The sequence below is a fragment of the Macrobrachium rosenbergii genome, chromosome 11 (assembly GCF_040412425.1).
Source record: "Macrobrachium rosenbergii isolate ZJJX-2024 chromosome 11, ASM4041242v1, whole genome shotgun sequence".
NCBI lineage: Eukaryota > Metazoa > Arthropoda > Malacostraca > Decapoda > Palaemonidae > Macrobrachium > Macrobrachium rosenbergii.
The window spans coordinates 16,516,593-16,539,634 of NC_089751.1; the positions used below are offsets into that span (position 1 = coordinate 16,516,593).

The 23,042-nt window shown below is 33.2% G+C and overlaps 1 protein-coding gene across 3 annotated transcripts in view; it reads left to right on the forward strand.

Annotated features, from left to right (window-relative positions):
• LOC136843197 (metabotropic glutamate receptor 5-like) overlaps window positions 1–23,042 on the forward strand; it is a 549,708-nt gene that overhangs the window by 267,962 nt on the left and 258,704 nt on the right. The window lies entirely within an intron of this gene.

The following is a 23,042-nucleotide window of genomic DNA, read 5'->3' on the forward strand; positions in this document are numbered from 1 at the left end:
TTTCTCTCATAATATATATATAATATATATATATATATATATATATATTCACACACATATATATGTATATATAAGTATGTAAGTACAGCATATATTACTTGGTAGCGAAGCCAATATAATTTTGAAATTACTTACACTCAAGAGGGATTGTAATTGATAAAGGTTATTTTTGGCTTATAATTTGGAAGCTGAGTTTTAAGAATAGAAATCTCATTTTTATAACTCTCTATTTGCTTAATTTGAACAAGTATGTCATTCATACAATTATTCCTTAATTATTTGTCTGTAAAAATCTGAACTAAAATTTTGCAATTCCATATATAAAAAATAATCCAGTTCAAATTTTTTCCTGGTCCCGAAGACCGTGTTCAAAGACTTAGAGTCAAATAAGTGTCGACGTATATGTCAGTCAAGTTCACTCAAGCGTAGCTGAACGCCAGACGCATTAAGGGTCATATCCATCCATTACTGTTACTTCACAACGGCTTAAAGAGACATTAGGGAAGTCCCTCGTTTGTTTGGCCCGTCAGCTTGCAGTGAAATTGTCGTAGGTATATTATCCCTTCGTGAAACGGTCAAAAGCTTATTCGCTTTGCATACATCTCTCTCTCTCTCTCTCTCTCTCTCTCTCTCTCTCACACACACACACACACACACACACACACACACACACACACACACACACACACACACGCTAGGGAAGATGGAAAGTTTAATCTTGTATGACTATATCACAAATGAATCTTTAAACATACACACACACATATATACACATATATGTGTGTGCGTGTGTGTGTTTTGTTTGTTTGTTTATATATATATATATATATATATATATATATATATATATATATATATATATATATATATATATATATATATATATATATATATATTTGTTACGTGTGAGGTCTTGGTTGATCATGTATTATTCAATTTACGTAATTTTACGGCCCTGCAAACCAAGATTACACGTAACCTGCCACTTGAAGCCAAAAGTTAACCTCAAAGACAGACGTTAATTAGCCAAAGGTCGCCAGTTAAGGGTTATTAACCTTAACAAAGAATATTTGAGATGAATTTGATTTTAAACGCAACGGTTCTTCCAAACATTCGGACGCTGAGGCATACAAAGCATCGAGATTTAACCTGATGTTGCTTACCCTAAATCCTAGGTATTTTACTGGAATAATGGGGTTGAAGCTAACAATAAAATAATTAGGCTTAATCTAGACTTTGTAAACACATATACCCTAAGTGGTGGCTGAAGGAAGAAAACAAAGAAAAAAATGTGAAATACAGAAAAGTACTAGTCAATCGTTCAACAAGAATCGGACTTACCGTGAATGTCGATAAAGAGGACCTCAGGAGTCGTATTCTGGCAGTCTTCCCAATTCACTAATTAAGATAGACGTAGGAGAGAAAGTAATAAAGAACAAAGAATATCGTTCGGGCACGCACGCAGCGCCACCCTGGTTCCGTGACCGCTGGGATCTCTCTCTGACCTTTCGTTCCCGCCAGAGGAGGGCTTATACCGCCCGGGCAATCCGACCTTGACAAAGGCATCGTCGAATGCATAGAATAAAGCTTAATCACCATAACTAGGGGTCATTGAGCGTAAACCCTCTCTGAGGCTTAAATGCCCTAGCATATTTTGTTTACAAACTTTCCAGCCTATGGGGTTAAATGCCTAAATGCTACCTATTCCTTTCTCCAACGGATGTTAAAGTTTGAACTGAACTGAAGACGCTTCTAGCGTGGGACAAAGCAATTTCCCTGTCTCAGTCAGGCTGATATTTCTATCCCTAAATGTTCGAGGGCGAACAGCGTAAATATTTATAAAATATATATATATATATAGTATGTATATATATATATATATATATATATATATATATATATATATATATATATATATATATATATATATATATATATAGAACAGGGATTTTCCTATGGTTATCTAGGTAGAACCTAGTATTGTAGTTTTTCTTTATAAAGAGCTCACATATTCTGAAATGTGTTAGTACTTTTCTTCGTTTCGTTACAATGCATACATTACACTAAAGCTGAACAACCTACAAATTAAAATAGTTTAGAAAGATAATAAAAAAATTGTAAGGCAAAATTCTGGATAAACAGTTGGCCCGGAAGTTTGTAGTAATCCTCTTACTATAAAGAATGTAAGAAACAAATTATATATATATATATATATATATATATATATATATATATATATATATATATATATATATATATATATATATATATATATATGTGTGTGTGTGTGTGTGTGTGTGTGTATGTGTGTATGTATATATATACAAATATATACATATATATGTATATACAGTATGTATATATATATACATACAATTATCTATATATGTATATATATATATATATATATATATATATATATATATATATATATATGTGTGTATGTATATATATATAGATGACTGTATCAACAATGTCAGAAAAAGACAACAGCCTTGCTATTATTGTCGTAATTTTTTCGTAATCTTTGAACATAACGTCTTTCTATAAGTATGGATGTAACAATATCATTGGCGAAAATACTTGTGTTTCCACTTGTGGGAAAATACGTCTAAAATTTGGAAATACTGTATACGAGAAGTTTCTCCGAGCAATCCAGTGAAATGCGCCGCCTTTCTGTTGTCCTTGGATGCTCACGAAAATCATTTGACAGTATTTACGTGGCTAAGTAGTCATCGTTTCCATGCTCTATGTTGCTGGACGTGAATTTAAGAGAACTGCGTTTTTTATTTGTTTATTTGTTTGTTTATTTGTCTTTGTAGTTACTTATTTACTTGTGTATTTTTTATGTAGTTATCTGTTTATTTATACATTTATGTATTTAGTTTTCAGTTGAAACGTTATGATTATGCCTGTCTGCCCTGTGTGTTGCATCGAAAATCCGTAATTTTTTTTTTTGTGGAGATTATATGTAAACTGATGATAATTATGTATTTCTTTCAAATTAAAATTAAAAGTACTGTTTGTCAACCGGACGATTTTTAAACACATTTCATTTTATAATTACACGATATAGTTCACACGTAGGCTTTTATTTTCCGTATTAAATAGTTAGTATTTACTCCTGATTGGCAGTGCATTGATGGTAAACTACATTAGATTCTGAGGGTCATTTTTTGCAAAACCCGTTCTAGAATCCCTAGTCAGTGTTGTTTTGCTTCATTATTGCACTACAGCTTTTCGATTTAAATAAGGAAAACATGAATATTTCATTACGACTTTCGATTATTGACCCCTTGCATACAAATAGTAATTTTCACATCAGTATCCTGTCGACTACCTTCATTTATTTTATACGGTGATTTTTACTTGTCTCTTCGAGTATCTGCTCCTTTGAACTCGTAACAGCTTGCACGGCTTAGTGAGTCATTAGAGGAACATTTATTTTTAATTTCTCAGAGCTGAAGCTTTGCGTGTTAAGAAATCACTTTTTCACAATAAAATTTATGTATTTTTTTGTTACTCCGAAGTTTTCATGTGTTATTTCTTCTTCAAATGTAAGTTTTCCTGTTTGTTTTTTTTGTAACAAACTACTGCTACTACTACTGCTGCTGCTACTATTACTACTACTACTGTTTATTATTATTATTATTATTATTATTATTATTATTATTATTATTATTATTATAGCAACGATGAATTCATTATCTTCACTATTCATTTTATTTCTGTATTGATTCGAAATCACCCAACAAACTCTGTCCACTCTAATAACTATCAGGTGCAATTTTATCCGTCATTTGAGATCTGAATTTCAGGAAGAATCATTCGATTAATCTCAAAACTACTTTCAAAATGTCTCCCTACCTTAAAAGTTAGTCTTGGCTTCTTCGCCCCCCCCCCCCTTGCGATCCAGCTCCATCTTCCTCTTCTTTTTGATTTAGAATAGAGTCATCCAGTTTTGCCAAAAATAGCACTGCAACGAGAAATTGAGTCAAGCGCCAATATTTTTGCATTTAGAGGTGTATTGCTGTCAATCTGAGGTATAGTACAACGAAACTCAACTGAATTGGAGATAATGTTGTGATATTTTTTTTACTTGACTTTCCGTACGTTTTACACTGCAATGTTCGTATATTTTCTTTGTTCGCCTAAGAAATATACTTACCTACATGCATTCAGAAAACCCTTCCTTTTCTCTCTCTCTCTCTCTCTCTCTCTCTCTCTCTCTCTCTCTCTCTCTCTCTCTCTCTCTCTCTCTCTAACGTTTGTTCAGCGAATAAGCTAAAACATAATTAGATAGTCATGGCTCATGGGAAAACTAAAATAGTTCCTTGTTTTTATATTCTCCATGTTCGCCTAAGAAATAAAATTACATCCTCCTCTCTCTCTCTCTCTCTCTCTCTCTCTCTCTCTCTCTCTCTCTCTCTCTGTTATTTTTTATTCAACGAATATAAAACATAATTAGAATGTGAAAACAAAATTATGGTTCTTTTATCCGCCTATGTAATTATCGAATAAAAAGAGGTATGCTATAAACATATGCTATAAAAAGTATACCTTAGTTTTACCAGACCACTGAGCTGATTAACAGCTCTCCTAGGGCTGGCCCGAAGGATTAGACTTATTTTACGTGGCTAAGAACCAATTGGTTACTTAGCAACGGGACCTACAGCTTATTATGGAATCCGAACCACATTATAGCGAGAAATGAATTTCTATCACCAGAAATAAATTCCTCTAAATCTTCATCAGCCGGCCGCGGGAATTGAACTCCGGCCCATCGAGTGACAGTCTGAAGCTCAACCGAGTCGGCCAACAAAGGGCTGATGACATATGCTATAAACATAAAGTATACTCCATATAATAAAATGAACGCAGTAGCAGCTTAGGCTAATGAGTAATTAATATTACCCTTTATTTATCACGTGACGGCACGCACTCAGCTTAATCTTAGTGTTGCTTAAATCGACCAGAGTGCCGTAGGGCATTATGAGATAAAGTGATATGGCAAACCTTATGCAATTTTTCTTACTTTCATTAGTGAAATGGATATTATATATATATATATATATATATATATATATATATATATATATATATATATATATATATATATATATATATATGTTTGTGTGTATATGTATATATGTATGTATATGGATATACATATATATTTATATATATATATAAATTATATATATATATATATATATATATATATATATATATATATATATAAATATCCATTTCACTAATAAAAGCAAGAAAAATCACGTAAGGTTTGCCATATTACTTTATTACATAATACCCTACGTCACTCTGGTCGATTTACGCAAAACTAAGATTAAGCTGAGTGCGTGCCGTCATGTGATAAATAAAGGGTAATATTAATTACTCATTAGCCTAAGCTGCTATTGCGTTCATTTTATTATATAGAGTATACTTTATGTTTATAGCATATGTATATAACATACCTCTTTTTATTCGATAATTACATAGGTGGATAAAAGAACCATATTTTTGTTTTCACATTCTAATTATGTTTTATATTCGTTGAATAAAAAATAACAGAGAGAGAGAGAGAGAGAGAGAGAGAGAGAGAGAGGAGGAGAAGGATGTCATTTTATTTCTTAGGCGAACGTGGAGAACGGTAAAACAAGGAAATATTTTAGTTATCCCATGAGCAATAACTATCTAATTATGCTTTAGCTTATTAATTGAACGAACATAAGAGAGAGAGAGAGAGAGAGAGAGAGAGAGAGAGAGAGAGAGAGAGAGAGAGAGAGAGAGAGAGAGAAGGAAGGGACTGAAAATGACTCGTTATTTCATACAGTTTTACGAAATAAAAATAAGGGGGATACGAATTTTGAACCATCCAAATAATTGCCTTTGTACTGTTAAAACAAAAATAGAAAACATGCACACAGAAATTTGTTGTTCGGAGCTAAAAAGTTTTCGCTTTTCCTTTTTATTTTGAGGCCCTCAAAATTATATATATATATATATATATATATATATATATATATATATATATATATATATATATATATATATATATATATATATATATATATATATATATATATATATATGTATATATATACATATTATTTTGAGGGCGCTAAAATAAAAAGAAAAACAAAAACTTTTAGCTTTGAACAACAAATTTGTGTATGCATGTTTTCTTTCTTTTTTTTTTTTTTTTTGAAGCACAAAGGCAATTATTTGGATGGTTCAAAATTCGTATATATCCCTCTTGTTTTTATTTCGTAGAAGTGTATGAATTAACGAGTCATTTTCAGTCCTCCAATTTCCATTGGAAAATATTCCCCCCTGTACTTCTCTTATATATGCAAGTTTGTGTTTTACTATATCGACTTTCCTAGTTGATACATTACTACCCTAAAAGACGCTTCACTTTGTATCTAAATAATTTATTTATATTTTTATACGTTTATTTATTGTTTTATTCATTAGTCTTCTTTTCTTTTCTAATAACTGATATGTCCTTTCTGCGTTTACTCATACCTTCTGTAGCTTCTTTCATATGAACACCATATTCTGTGGAGGCTTGAATTTCAAGCCAGTGGCCTCTGCTACATATGAATAGGGGTTTATCTTCTGAATGATATAATAATAATAAAAATAATGATAATAATAACACTCTTACTTGACATAACACTACTCATATGTTCAGTATGAATAGAGGTTTATCTTCTGAATAATAATAATAATAATAATAATAATAATAATAATAATAATATTCACACTCTTACTTGATATAACATTTCCAAACATGTTGAATCCTCCAGCGTTAATGTGTCTCTGTTTCCTGCCATAAAAGACGCATTGTATTGTAATGACCAAGTGATAATAATACAGTAAACGCTTCCATGGCCGATTTATCTCCTTTTGTTGCGGCGTGTCTGCGTTTCAGTTACTCTAAGTGTTGTTCTAATGGAATTAGAAGCTGCCGAAGAAGAGAACATCGGCTTTCATTATTCCCTCGAACTCATCGAGGTGGGTAAAGGAGAAACAAAGGAGATTCGTTGGAGGTAATAAGTCACAGGTTAATTATGTTGTTGCAGGGAAGCAGACGGGGTGAATGAACTCGTGTTGGCTGTTTTTATTTTTGCCTTTCTTCAAGGATGAAGGGAGATTTTTTTTTTAGTAAGGAGGGGTTTTATAAGTTGGTTTTTTCTGGTAAAATTCTGGAGATGAAACTTTCAAGAGAGGGTGCTATATATATATATATATATATATATATATATATATATATATATATATATATATATATATATATATATATATATATATATATATATACATACATACATACATACATACATACATACATACATACATACATACATACATACATATATATATATACGAACATGTTTGTACATTTGTAAGACGCGAGCATATATATATATATATATATATATATATATATATATATATATATATATATATATATATATATATATATATATATATATATATATATATATATATATTCAGCATTAATCCGTTTCCTCTAACAAGGGGTGACCCCAAAATGAGAAAGATCAGCAATCAGCTCTGTGTTGGAATACTGAGGCAGCTACTTTTTCACAACTCTTTTAAACCGTGTTCCTCTCCACCTTACTCGCAATACTTCGTACCACATTACAATCTTCCTACATGACCAAACCATCTCAAAACGCTGTTCTATTATTTCACCTACTCTAGTACTTTTACCTCTCCTTCAACTACCTGTATATTTCTAGACAGCATCTACCTTTTTATTTTCTTTCTTTCTCGTTCATCTTCCCACTTCACTTCCCTATTGGAGAGCTGGATCAACAATCCCTTCATATATTTCAACCTCGGCTTCCGGAGATACTCTAAGTATCTTCCCAATCCTTTGCACAAACCCTGCGACATTCTTCTTTAACCTTTTTTTTTTTTTTACTCCTCTTTCCTCACGCTGCCATTATTCAAAATCTTTGCTCAGAAATTCTTGTAAGAATCTAGTGCTTCGACTCTCTCACCGTCCGTACTGACATTCACTGTTCCATCTACCTGGTTCCATATAGTATTATAACTGTATTGAATTTAGGAGTTGAAGAAGTAATGATATAAAAAATAGCTGTTATGTTGCAATGTATGAAACAAAAGTTAAGGTAAGAATGGAAGGGAACATTGATAGCGTGGCGAGGATGGATAAATGATATACTTAAGATAATAATGAAAGGAAGTTAAGTGAATAATGAGAGTAGAATTAAAAGCTGAGTAAAATTTGAATAGAAGAAATTGACTTTCAATTCTTAGCGAAAAGGAATGCATGTACGTGAATGTTTAGGAATTAAAAGGAAAGAATTACTGTTAGAAATAGCAATAATGAGCGGGGATTTTTTTCATTTAAGAACTACGACTTGTTGATCCACCTTTGGTACTGGAGGACGGTACGACGAACTGCCTTGCTGTTTGCGAATACCTACCTCGACGCCCTTTCCCCCTTCCTACCCCCTACCCCTGTTTTCATAAACTGAAATCTTATTTATTTTTCCCGTTCACTTCCTGCATCTTCGAACAAGACGCAGGAAGTGGACCATAAAATCAAACGGTTCTGTGACCGGTCTGTGTGTGTGTGTGTGTGTGTGTAAGTTGTCATTCTTCCTCTACCAAACTACGGCCGGGAAATAGTTCTGAGATTTTGTGGTTATATATATATATATATATATATATATATATATATATATATATATATATATATATATATATATATATAAATATACTTACTGTATATGTGTTTGTATCTGCAGATAAACAGAAAGATAATGATATGTGAATCTGGCTAAGTACAAGATTCAAAGGTACCATCACGCATACATATTCAGAACTCTTATCACAACATTTAAATGCCTTTCATATCCCATTTGGTCTTCTTTGAGACTGATTATTAAAAGAAGATGATTCAAGCTTTCAAGCACAAACTTTAATTGAATGTTATTTTAAGTCATCTGAATATAATAAATAACACTAAAAGCTTTCATACATTAGAATAAAATAATTTTCTATTTATCAAAAAATCCTAGCAGCCCAATGGGAAAAGAAAGCTTCTACCGTAACTTTAGTTAAAGTTTAGGTTTCACTACCGCCTACTGGACCTTGTCGAGTAATAGTTTAGTACAAGCGTGTTCATTTATTTTTGCCTCCGCATATTTAATCCCTTTCATGCCTCTTCCCATTCTTTCTCTTCCTCCTCTCCTTCCATTAAGCCTCGTCTATCCTCTTCGTCCCTTCTTTCTTAATCCTTTCTCGTCCTTGAACCGAAATCATGAGATTAAAATTGTTTGAGTGTTTGCACGTTGGTAGAATTGCCATCACGAACGAAGGGCCTTGCTTTGAGGGACTCGCCTTCCTTTGCTTGTGAGCCGTGAGTGCAGAGTCATCAGAGTCCATGGTGAGAGAAAGATGTTTTGAAACAATAACGAGATATGGGGTTTTCAAGGATTTTGAAGTGTAAGGGGATTTAAATTTTTTGGCGGTATTAAAAGGTGAAAGAGTTTGAAGTGTAACGGGATTTGAAGTGTTTGGAGGTTTTAAAAGGTTAAGGGGCTTTGAAGTATAAGGGCTTTAAACTGTTTGGAGATTTTAAAAGGTTAAAGGGTTTTTGAAGTGTAAAGGGATTTAAACTGTTTGGATATTTTGAAAGGTTAAGAGGTTTTTAAGTGTAAGGGGATTCAAAGTGGTTGGATGTTTTAAAATGTTAAAGGGTTTTGAAGTGTAAGCGGATTTAAACTGTTTTATTTTAAAATGTTGAAGGGTTTTGAAGGCTAAGGGGATTTAAACTGTTTGGAGGTTTTAAAATGTTAAAGGGTTTTGAATTGTAAGGGGATTTAAAATCTGTGGTTTTCAAAAGTTAAAGAGTTTTGAGGTGTAAGGGAATTTAAACACTACAGAGGTGTTAAAAGGTTAAAGGGTTTTACAGTGTAAGGCTAAAGGGTTTTGAGGTGTAAGGGGATTTAAATTTTTTGGAAGTTTTAAATCGTTAAAGGGTTTTAAAGTGTAAGGGGATTTAAACAATTTGGTTTTAAGTTTAATGGGATTTAAAGTGTTTAGTTTTAAAAGATTAAAGGGTTTTTAAGTGTAAAGGAATTTAACTATTTGGAGGTTTCAAAAGGTTAAAGGATATTGGAGTGTAGGGGTATTTAAACTTTTTAGAGGTTTGAAAAGGTTAAAGAGTTTTGAGGTATAAGGGGATTTAAACTGTTTGGAAGTTTTAAAATGTTGAAGGATTTTGAAGTGTAAGGGGATTTAAATAGTTTGAAGGTTTTAAAAGGTTAAAAGGTTTTGAAGTGTAGAGGGATTTATAATGTCTGGAGGTTTTAAAAGGTTAAAGGGTTTTGAAGTGTAAGGGAATTTAAACTGCTTGGTTTTAAAAGGGTAAATGGTTTTGAAGTATAAGTGATTTAAACTGTTTGGAGGTTTTAAAAGGTTAAAGGGTTTTGAAGTATAAGTGATTTAAACTGTTTGGAGGTTTTAAAAGGTTAAAGGGTTTTGAGGTGTAAGGGGATTTATACTGTTTGGAGGTTTTAAAGGGTTAAAAAGTTTTGAAGTGTAAGTGGATTCGAACTGTTTGGAGGTTTTGAAAGGTTAGAGTGTTGTGAAAGTGGATAGTTGCTGAAGGATTAAAGTTGCTTAGTTGAATGCATGTTCAGGAGAGTTAAGGCTGAGTAGTTTAGGATGTTTCGTGTGTTTTTGGATGAAAGGAGCTTGAATTGTGTAAAGTGTTTTTATGGTTAATAGTTTTGGAGGGTTAATGAAATCTTAGAGATTAAAAGAGTTTAGAGAATTAAGGACATTGGATAAAAGTTGAAGAGTTTGGTGACTTAAAAGTGTTTAGGAAAGTTAAGGATAGCTGGACTGTTAGAAGCTTCTCAAGGAATATGGAGGCTTAGTGTTTTAACAGTATTTGGAGTGCAAAGAGTGTTTGCAGTGTTGAGATATTTAAAGGGTTAGTAGGTATTCAGTGTTTAAAGGATATAGAGGGTCAAGGACTATGGAAACTAAATCAAAATACTTTGAGATAAATGACTGGTCCAAGTATTCAGAAGTCCCCCTAACCTCTGAATTTCATTGGAAAGATTCCCTTGGAAGCTGTAATAGATGACGAAGTAGAATTTCCTTCTTGACGATTGTCATGACCGGCAGAAACGAAAATAAGATAGATTGAGGAAAACAAAGATCATAAACGTTGTAGTTAACAAGACAAAATGACTGAAATGGTCTAAAATTTAATAAACTATCATTATAACCTTCATTAATTTCCAGATACATATTTGAATCTAGTCAAAATTCACAAACAAACATAAAACCATTATATAGTTATGCATCATAAAATAGACCCTTAAAACAACTTTTAACTAGTTAAAGCGAGTAATGAAGTGCAGGATTTGTTAGTTTTAAGTACTGTACATTCTGAAATAATACCTGTTACTTTCAGTGCACCTTTATGCATATTGTATTCGAAGACGCAAAGAGCCACAATTAAGCTCCATTGCTTATTCTAGTATCTCAGACATCATACCTCTTTGACGTCATGACTTGTATGATATAGATCCTGTTCGGTACCATAAACTTCTGTCACTTTTAGTTGTGATAATTCACCTAGAAACCCTTCAAACTTGTATTTGTATAGTATAAATGATGCTTTTTAGCTTAGATACTGGGCGTCATTTCGACAAAGATTAGTGACATCCATATGATGTTACCTGAATTAGTGAACTCAGTATTACACCTTAAACTTCGACGTACTTTAGTTTCTCTCTCACTATATTGTCTAGTTACAAGTACAGGGAACGAGAGAAATCTTATTATAGATTCATTTTGAATTGTGACAGCTGGAAGAGAAATCTTTAATCCTTTCTTGGATATTGGCAGCATACTGAGCGTAAAAGGGTTCAGTTGTGCTGGTAATGACCCGATAATTACTGTTAACTATAATACCCCCCTCTTATCGTATTAACAAAGCCATGGTGATTATTATCACTTATGCAGTCAGTGATTACGAAAATTACTAAATGCTTTTTTGTGTCAGAGACTAAAGACAGTTCTCTTGGAAATGTATGTTTGCATTAATTTCTGTTAATAAGGAGCAATTGTCGTGTCAATTATCTTTCCGAGAGTAATTATTTAAGAAAATTAGGCAATGGTTCTAAAGACTTGCAATAGCACTGATCATTTGCTTAATTGAGGATGTATTTATTTGTTTTGTTTCTGGACTGCAAGGAAGCCCTTCTTCTTCGGTATATTTTGTTTTTAGTAAGACACCATACTTTATTTGTTCTTCGCTTGTAGTTTTTAAAAGCCAAGATGTTTGTTTGAACAGTGGTCTGTTTTTCATGTGAGGAGTTATATTTCGTTATTAATCTTTTCATTTTCTGAGAACCAGTAACTCATTCCTAGCTACGCTTGTCTTCTAATACTCTTTTAATGGCTCATTGTAATCATTCCTATAGTCATTCATCTGTAAGTTTCAGATTCTGTTTATGTTCAAGAGTACCTACTTGAGAACGAAACAGCTGCGGTTTATTTTAGGAACAACCATTAATGTTTTAATGTCAATCTGTTTATTTTGTAATTAAATCGTCAACCATTTATGGAATAAATGAGGTGGCGGATGGATAAGTTGCAAAGGACGTAGTAGAGGCTAAAATAAAAAATAAAAACGACCGTAGCAAAGGGTGAAGTGGTGATGACGGTGGAGGGGACATTATTTTTAGGGTAATGAGTTTTTCTGAAAGCTGCATTGGTGATGACTAAAAGGGAATGGTTCCGGAATAGAACTCGGGTTTTAGAGGAATGAGTCAGTTAAGGGGGAGGGAGCTATGGTGGTAGAAGTGATAAAGGGATGGTAAAGATGGCGCTGAGGAAAACGGATCTCTTGGAGGAGGGGGTCGTTGTAGGATATAAGGACTGTCGAGGAAGGAAAGGATATTGGTGGAGGAGGGAATGGTAAAAGGGGAAGGAACAAATTAGGATGTGAGTGAAACCATTTATTTTTTTCTTCCTGGTCTTAAATTGGTGTGTTTGTTGTGTTCTCTTTTGCTCTTGATTTTTTTCCCTTCAGTTTCTCTCTCTCTCTCTCTCTCTCTCTCTCTCTCTCTCTCTCTCTCTCTCTCTCTCTCTCTCTCTCTCTCTCTCTCTCTAAGTTATTTGAATAACAATTTTAGACATTTTTCAATTCCTCTCTGATGGGTTTTGACAAATAATTCCCCAGTAGGTTTTGAATTGTGCAAAGAAATGAATGCAGTCTGCCAATGATTAATTTTTAATCTGCCAGTGAATTTAATACAGTGATACATGATTAATTAGAAAGATTTATTATTTAAATTTATTTAAATTTTCTTTACAAGTATCAATTGTAACAAAAGTTGCCGAATTTTTACCAATAACATAAAGAGCAATGCAGACTTGTTTTTGACTTTCCAGCCAAGTAAAATTCTCGAATTTAAAACGATTTGATTCCATTATCAGATGATGCTTTGTCGAACCATTCATCGGACCCGATGATCAAAAAATAATTGGATTTTTGTGAACATATCACTGTAATCATTTCTATTTTTTTTAGCATTCAAATTAGAAATTAAGTTTTATCTATCAGTTTTCTGGTGCCCAGGGCATAATTTATAAAGTAAAATCAATATCGGGATATTAAGCGTTGTGGCTTTACAACATAAGGCAGGTCATTGATATAAAAAGTTAACATTGCTGAAACTAAGGACAGCATTTTTTATTTGGATATATTTTCTCTCTCTCTCTCTCTCTCTCTCTCTCTCTCTGCATTTCAGTCTAAAGGCCTATGTCTATAGATGACTGAATGATGGAGAATTGTGTGGTGTCTTTGAGGAAAATGAAGCTGGAAATTTATAGCATGATTTTACATTCAGAAAGATAGAAGTGAAGTAAGGGTCTCATACGTATTACGTATCGCCGTAGGGGGATAGTGCCATCAGTGCACCTCACGCGGTGCACTGTAGGCATTACTTAAGGTTCTTTGCGGCGTTCCTGCGGCTCCAAGCTGCAATCCCATTCTTGCTTTTACTGTACCTATGTTCATATTTGATTTCTTGCATCTTACTTTGCTCCCCATCCAAACAATTGTTTCATAGTGCTACTGCGAGGTTTTCCTCCTGTTACTCTTTTCAAACCTTTTTATTATCAGTTTACGATTTCTGCGCTGAATGCCCTTATAGGTCCCAGCGCATAGCCATTGGCCTAAGTTTTATTTTCCATTCCATTTCCTTACTGTAAATAACGCTTATTTACTCTGCGTTGGTTTAATCACTTTCATTTATATGGTATCGTCACTAAGTAAAGTTATGGAGGGAACTCAGCCTTTTTAGCTTTCTTGAAAGTGTTTACAGATACCTTTTTCCGCCTTTATTTCCTGGGATTTATTTTGTGTAATGTCATTTCACTAAATGGCGCGCTGTGTTTATGTAACAGTATTATTACTTAATTATGTCTCGTAGTCAGTGTGTCAAGTGCGTCTAAACCTAATGAATTGCCAAAGTTATCGCAGCGGGTCTGCGAGTCTGTAGCCAGATTCAGGGGTCCTTGAAACTCAGAGCGGACAAGACAGTGCTTGTCTCCAGTCATCTTAGCTCATAATTGGCTCTCAGTGTGGAGGCCATAGCGCCTTAGCACCGTCACCCAGTCCATTTTGCCTTCTAATTACCCTAGGGGTTGAGGAGCCTGGCACACAATGTCCACAGCCAGGCCATTAGTCTAATAATGTAGAGGAGTCGAGTGGCGCGTTCAATTAGGTGACGCCAGCAACGTCTCTCCGACCGCTTCTGCTACTTGAGAGAACCAAAGGACCTAATCAAAGGCTTCCAAGATCGTTATTGCCGCGTTCGGGTGCGATTGGCTGATTAGTCAGCTTGCGTGTGTTCGCCACGTTTTTTCTTAACATAGCTCCTCGAGTTTGATATTAACTGAATTTTCCGGTTCATATGCTTAAAGTGTTTTTCCATATTGGTTCAGTCTGACTATTCTTCTTGGTCTAAACTATAATTATATGCCATAATTATGTTCTCTCGGTTTCCTTTTAAGGAACTTCTTAATTTTTTGTAGGCTTTAATTGTGAATTTGTTTATATGAGAGAGAGAGAGAGAGAGAGAGAGAGAGAGAGAGAGAGAGGAGGATGATCTATTTTACGCTCTACGTGTATCTAGCACATACAGAATAAGAAGAATTCCATTACATAATATAGGTGAGGTATTTAGCCAAGATTTAAAGACGACTTTAATGTATGCCTTCTTAAATATAGATATTTTCTTGTCTACGGAAAAGTCTTTGATAATACGTAAAAAGAGTAGTAAAATGCCTGCCGAAAATGCATTTATCTTTGATCATATAAATAAGGACGCTCAAACGCATGCAAACGCAGACTTGCATGCAACGGAATTGGCACGTAAATACAACACAAACAAGCAGACTTACCCAACTCTACGCAAATATGCATGTAAACATGTATATACATTAAGTGTGCATTTATGAATTTGAAAACGACACAGGCCTCAGAAACGCAACATATGAGGATTATAAAACAACAGAAACTTTGTTGGCTTGTTTCAGTATCTTCAGTGGACGAAGGTCCACTAAAATGAAGCACTGAATTATTTCGTGTTAGTTTTATGTGCTTCTTTACACTTTTTTTTTTCATATCTTTTACAAACAACAACAACGACCAAAAAAAAAACATGCAATTTCTGACCGTAAATGACAGACCATTGGAAAGTGCAGTGAACTCCACCTTTGCCACATGGCCTCGTGTGTAATTAGCCCAACCATTCATTTCTTGTCCAATTTGCTAATTTGGTCAGGAGGAGGAAGGGAAAATTATGTTACCATACAACTAAGCATAAGCAATACCTGAAAAGGCCTTAAAAGATATAGGACTACCCTTAGAGTTTAGCCAATGGGTAAAGTTATCGACCTGAGGAAGGGCAGAGTTCAGTGACCTCCTCTCTTCCCATGTTTGCGTGTCAGCTTATATGGCTGCCACTAAACTTTTTTGTAAAACGTACAGAAACAAGGCTTCAGATTTTTTTATGAACATTCGAGCAAACATTTGACAATATATACATATATAGAAAGATACACCAATGTTTGAATATAAATCAACTAACACACACACACTTAGACATTGAGTTGAAAAATACAGTTTCAGTTTGAAAGAAAAGATTGGAAATGAATCCATATATGCAAGTCAGAAAAGTGGTTTTGAAGAGATGAAAAATTATGAAAAATGGGTCCGGGTTAAAGACCTTTTTTAGTGGGAGGATTTTGTGAGACATATACAAAATTCGTGGATTAACTCACTAAGTTATCATATAATATTAGTAGATCTAACTTCGTAGAAAGAAGGAATAAAAACGGTAAGCGACTGGATGATGAAATTATAGTTTTTGTGATGCAAATAACGGATATTGTTTGAGTGGACTTGTATGACATAAAAGAAAATCGGGTTCAGATATACTAGAAGTTGGATACAAAAGCCAAGAAGGAATTGAGAGAGAGAGAGAGAGAGAGAGAGAGAGAGAGAGAGAGAGAGAGAGAGAGAGAGAGAGAGAGAGAGAGAGAGAGAACTTGCGAAAATACAGGGGCCAATTTGAGCTGATACTTTCGGGAGAAAATGAAGCCGTTGTGTTAGGAGGTTAGCATAGAGAGAAAACCTAATGAGTTTTTGATACGCAAGTAAAATAGAGCCACGTCTGTCTAAAACAAGTGCCGAAAGAGTTCATTTATATTTGAGAATACTTGTGAAAGTATCTGCTGAGGATGTAAAAAGGGCAGATAAGATTGATGAAAGGCAAGATGGCAGGATTAAGGGGGAGATGCTCAAGTATGGGAGTGACAGCGTAATTGAGGACCTGGCCAGGCTATGTAAACTGTCTGAATGAGGCAAGGATCCAAGATAAATGAACATGAAGATTAATTATCCCGTTATAAGGAGGGAGGTAATACAGGTGCCAATAAGATTCTCTGGATATACCATTATGAAATGTACCTAGAGAGTGTATGGTAGCGTTATGTTTGAGGAAGTAAGACAGATTTCAGATGGATTAATAAAGTTAGAGTAGTTTAGGCTGAGACAGAAAAGGAAGGCGGGTCAGTGATTTATCATGGATCAGATGTGTAGGGAGACTGAGACTGGCGGAGAAAAGTAGAGTACTTGGACCTCTAGAAGTCTTCGGATAGAATGAATTGAGATGCATTGCATGGTGACGAGGGTGGATGGTGAAGAAGGTGATTTGTTGAGAACATTTTCAAGTCTTTATTAGGACTGGTATTATGTATGATTGGTTTTATGTATGAGGGGTTCTAGGACAATATTTTTTGGTTCTTGCCTTTTCGTCTGATCAGTATTTTCATAACTACAAGGGAACAGTTAGAGAAAAAAAAAAGATGAAGATACACAGTTGTGGAGTTAAAAAAACATGAAATGATCGTGAATGTGGAGTAGCAGATGCGTACAGATCAGTGTGAAAGTATTGAAAGGGCAGAGAAGCTCCAGTTGGTGATAAGTAAGTTTGTATGTTTGTAATATGAGAATATTTGAAATTAGTGTTATCAAGATTGGTGTAATGAGAACAAACAAAAAAAATCCAGGAAAATGAAGAAATGAACACCAACATGGTATGACAGATGAGTGTTAGTTGAGAGAAATGCGATTACTGAAAGCGGAGAAACAAGGAAGGCCACAGGTGTCTTACAAAAATGTCGAAAGGAAAAGTCGAGCCAACTCCTCGTTGCGGAAGCTGATTGTGAGAGAGGAACGAGACGTTGTTGAGATATACTCAAGAAGTATATCTCAACAACGTCTTGAGTAGTATATGGTAGGCAAGAAGGACTCAAAGAGTGAGAAGTATGAGAAATAGGAAGAAGCAGTGAAAGGTCTAGCAGAAGTGAAAAACTGAGCCAGAGAATTTTGAGGAGGTTTGGTTAAGTTAACAGAAAAGACGGTAGAATGAAGTATTTTATAAGTAATCAGGAAGACTTGCGAGGAAGGAAAGAGAGGAAGACTGAAAAAGTGTTGAGAGGATAGTCATGCAGGAAATGTTGGAAGAGAAGGCCCGTAGCTTTCCAAAAAAAAAAAAAAATTCTGTAGAAAGTAAAGGTAAGAGGGACAGAGAGTGTGTGTGTAGGAGTTTTCGTCGTGTGCTGATGAACTTTCTGTTAAGGCTTATGAAGCGGCTAATATGGAAGCTTTTTACATAAGGAATAAATCCTTGATTCAGCTGTTGTGGATGAGAAGGCTTAATGCTGAAAATGTATATACGCACATATATGTGTATATATTATTCTGGAATATCAATGTATAAACCAATGCAGCAGTTATATTAGTATCAGGAATTTGCTGCTTGTACAGGTATACACACACACGCATATATATATATATATATATATATATATATATATATATATATATATATATATATATATATATATATATATATATATATATATATATATATATTATAATGTATATATATATATGTGTGTATGTATGTGTGTGCGTGTGTGTATTCAGGCTCATCACATTCCTTGGCAACCGCGCAGCTGATTATGTATTCAACTGGGGTCTGAATTCCCGCTTTACTCTGAATCGCATTGTGATTTCATTCCTAAATAATACACCCATCAGTAAGAGCCTCTGCAAATCTCATTATACCTCAGGCATATTTGTTCTCATTAATGTGGAATTTATGATGTATTTGCCTCCGCATATCGCCTGCTTTATTTCTTAATTTAAGGAAAAATGGTATCTCGTATGTTCCTGTCGGCAGCATAAATTTGCGTACATTTTTTGGAAAATTGTTTATAGGGAAGGCTTTCCTGCAATATGGTTACCGTTTTATTTTGTTGATATTATTTGTGTATATTTACAAAAACACTAATGTGGAAGAAAATAGAAAATATATTTATATGTCAATCATATACATACGCATTTTTTTATTACTCTTCCACATTAATGTTTTTCTACACAAACACACACACACACACACACACACACACACACACACACACACACATATATATATATATATATATATATATATATATATATATATATATATATATATATATATATATATATATATATATATATATATATAATAAATATATATATATATATAAAACCACATAACTTCATTGTGTACATATATTCCTACTACGCGTATTACGCTTCAGTGAGACGGGATTTGTACTTTAGTAAATAAAAAATTCTGAAATCTAAACCATCTCATCACATTGAAGCTTAATACGAGTAGTGTATATATATATATATATATATATATATATATATATATATATATATATATATATATATATAATATATATATATATATATATATATATAATACACACACACACACAACAATCTTCACACACACAAAGTGGTAACACACATTCAAGCCCTGTTGTAAACAAAGTTTAACTAGGATAATAAAAAAAACATATGTAAATTTAAACTACCTGTTGTAAATATATGTTTTAACTGTCTAGATAATAAAAAAACATATATATATATATATTTAAATATATATATATATAATATATATATATATATATATTGTATATATATATATATATATATATATATATATATATATATATATATATATATATATATATATATATATATATATATACACACACAGTTATCAACATATAACGAAACTTCACAGATGAACCTCTGCCGGTGCGAGCTTGGAATTAATTCCAACTATTGTGATCAGCATAGAGAGAGCAGAGTTAAGCGAACGTTCTCTAAACATCGACGCGAAGGGGACATGTCTCTTCTCTTTGCGAAGTGAAGTTCATCGTGTACAGTTCGAGTTCTCTGCATTATCTCTGGTTCTGCATTGAATAATAAATTTTAGTGTTCAAGATTAGCAGTTTACAATTCGTTTTGAATTATTTTTTTTTTCCATTTTGCTTCTGTTGAGATCTGATGAAGTTGAGTTTTTATGTACCGAGGTGGTAATGTGTTAGTATTTTTTTATGTAAATGCTGTACTGAAAGTGTTATATATATATATATATATATATATATATATATATATATATATATATATATATATATATATATATATATATATATACATACATACATACATACATACATACATATACACACACACAATTGTGTGTGTGAGAAATTTTTTCCTGTGAACAAGTGCTCATACTTTCATGAGTTCCGTGGGTGTGTGTGTGTGTGTATTACATATACATATATATATATATATATATATATATATATATATATATATATATATATATATATATATATATATATATATACAGTGTATATATATTTATGAATGAATATACACACACACCAAAAGGTCTCATAGTAAAGTGGGCCAGATCTCGAATCTCCACTAAGAACGAAGGAATATGCCTCCTTTAGAATGCATTGCGTTTATGTAGACTTCAGCAGTGAATCAGGTAGAATAGGCCTATACCAAACCTCTTTCAGTTATTTGCTTGGAATTAGATATTACGTATATATGTATGTATGTATGTATGTATGTGTACACGCAGAAAATTACTAGTATACATATAACTCACTGCACTGGTTTATAGCCGGATATTTATATACTAATTTAGAAGCTCATCCGATGAACTTCATAAATTATGAAGGTTGGTCACGTAAACCTGGATAACTCGTATCCTAATATGGAAATCGTTTGATGTAATATCCTAAATTTATGTGGATAAGGAAAGAATTAATTTGACTCTTACCTCTATTTTTGTATTGTATAACAGTGGATTCATATGCACGAGCATTATGCACAGGCTTTATACTTATTTTCTTAATTCGTAGAATAAAATAGGCTACATCAAACTCAATATTTAAAATAATTTTTTAAGATCGTATATTTGATTCATAAAATATTGATATGATAGGGTTAGTTAATTCACGTAGTAAAACACTGAGCTGGCATTACTCATTTTCTGTTATTTATATGCAGCACTTTTGGGGTAATTTTCCTTTCCTTAAAGATATTTCTTAGACTTTTGCTCCTTTTTTATGCTCTCTCTCTCTCTCTCTCTCTCTCTCTCTCTCTCTCTCTCTCTCTCTCTCTCTCTCTCTCTCTCTCTCTAACATGGAAAAATTACTGCTTGTGTCAAGTTCATCAAATATTAAGTTAACATTTCCTTTTATATTTAATAGTTACCTTGTACACTCGGGTAGCTCTCAAAGCAGTCTGTAGCAACTTTCCAGACTTTGCACGTACAACAAACATGGGCCATACAAACATACAAGTGAAGTGAATGATAAACACATTATATATTCAGCATTAATTAAGACAAATAAATCCTATGTATACATACTGAGTACGCTTAGAGTTCAGTCTCGTATGGAAAATGTAAGAAATAGTTACATGCCCTCACTTCCTGTTGGGGAAAGGATTGCGTTTTATTGTTGACATTCTGAATAAGGAAAAAAGTCTCTTCATTCTGAAACTTTGTCTATATGTTGTACACATCTGTCTGTTTGTTTTCTGTCCGTACATTTCTTCATGCTTAACGGAAGTAAATTTACATGGAGAGATCTACATTCTGAAGGTATATGTGTAACCCAAAATATATGCTTGCATATATCTCTTAAATTCACGAATCAAAATCCACGGCAGATGTTATGATATTTAAGAACATGAGCTATGATACGATTTATTTCCTTTCGGAGAAGATTTTTAAATAAGCTCCGATTAACCCGAAGATTGAACAATTTTGATAAATTAAGAAAGAAGTGACTTGTTACACTGCATCACATAAATAATTTAGTTTTCTATTTTTCTCCCAATGTTTACGTTCAGATTGACTTTGTCCGTACATACTTACTCTTTTTCCCTTCTGTTGGAAAAAGAAGAAGTGATTGAACCTGTGATTGTTTTTCATGTGGTAATAACATATTCTCTCTCTCCTCTCTCTCTCTCTCTCTCTCTGACTATATTTTTTCCATTCCGCATTTGTTTGTCCCTCCCTTTTCGAGAAGATGATTGATCGTCCGTCTTCCTCACGGTAACCTTGAATTACAGCCTCGTCTGTGAAAGAACTAAATGAGTCTGGAAATGAGAAAACCTGCATCAGAACGGGCGCGTTCATTAGGAATGTTTTCTCATCAGGCGGAATGCAATCAGTGACCCAGTTTACCGTAACTGTAATGATATAGCATTAGACTAATCACTCTCGACTGCACTTGAGCTAAAGGATTCTGCAAACAGAATATGTAAAATCCTATGGCGTCCTATATTCATCTCTCTTTCGTTGTCGCTTTTTTTTTTATTTCTATTCGTTTTGTGATGGCGTTAAATAATTTAGTAACGGCATGTCTTAATATAGTAACGAATGTTGGACTTTAATAAGAAAATTAAGATAAACCCTTGGTTTCGTATTCCAAAAACGACGCAATCACCCCAGAGCGAGATATTGATAGATATTTATACCCGTGACATATTTAATAGCCGTAAGGTATTCAATTGCAGACCTGTAAATCTATTTTTGAATGGTGAGTAATTATTCCTCCAATTTCGTACATCGCATTCATTTATCTTATATTGGCTTATTGATGGCATGCCGTTACCCACAGGGTCTTCCATTGGCAAGAAAATCCCTTGAAATTCGAATTAATTCTCCCGAAATCCTTTGAGTCATATTGAAGCATTACTTGAATTAGCTGAATTGATTTTCATCTTCGTGAATTCTTACTTGTCTCGGGACGCAGCTTCTCTCGGTAATATTTCCAGATCCTCGCAATTTATTTGGGATGCCTTGTTTCAGACCTTTGCATTTTTTATTCTAAATTGCTCTGTCGTTTATCTTTCCATTTCATGACTTCTCACAACGTCACGCATTATATATATATATATGTATATGTATGTATGTATGTATATATATATATATATATATATATATATATATATATATATATATATATATATATATATATATATATATATATACACA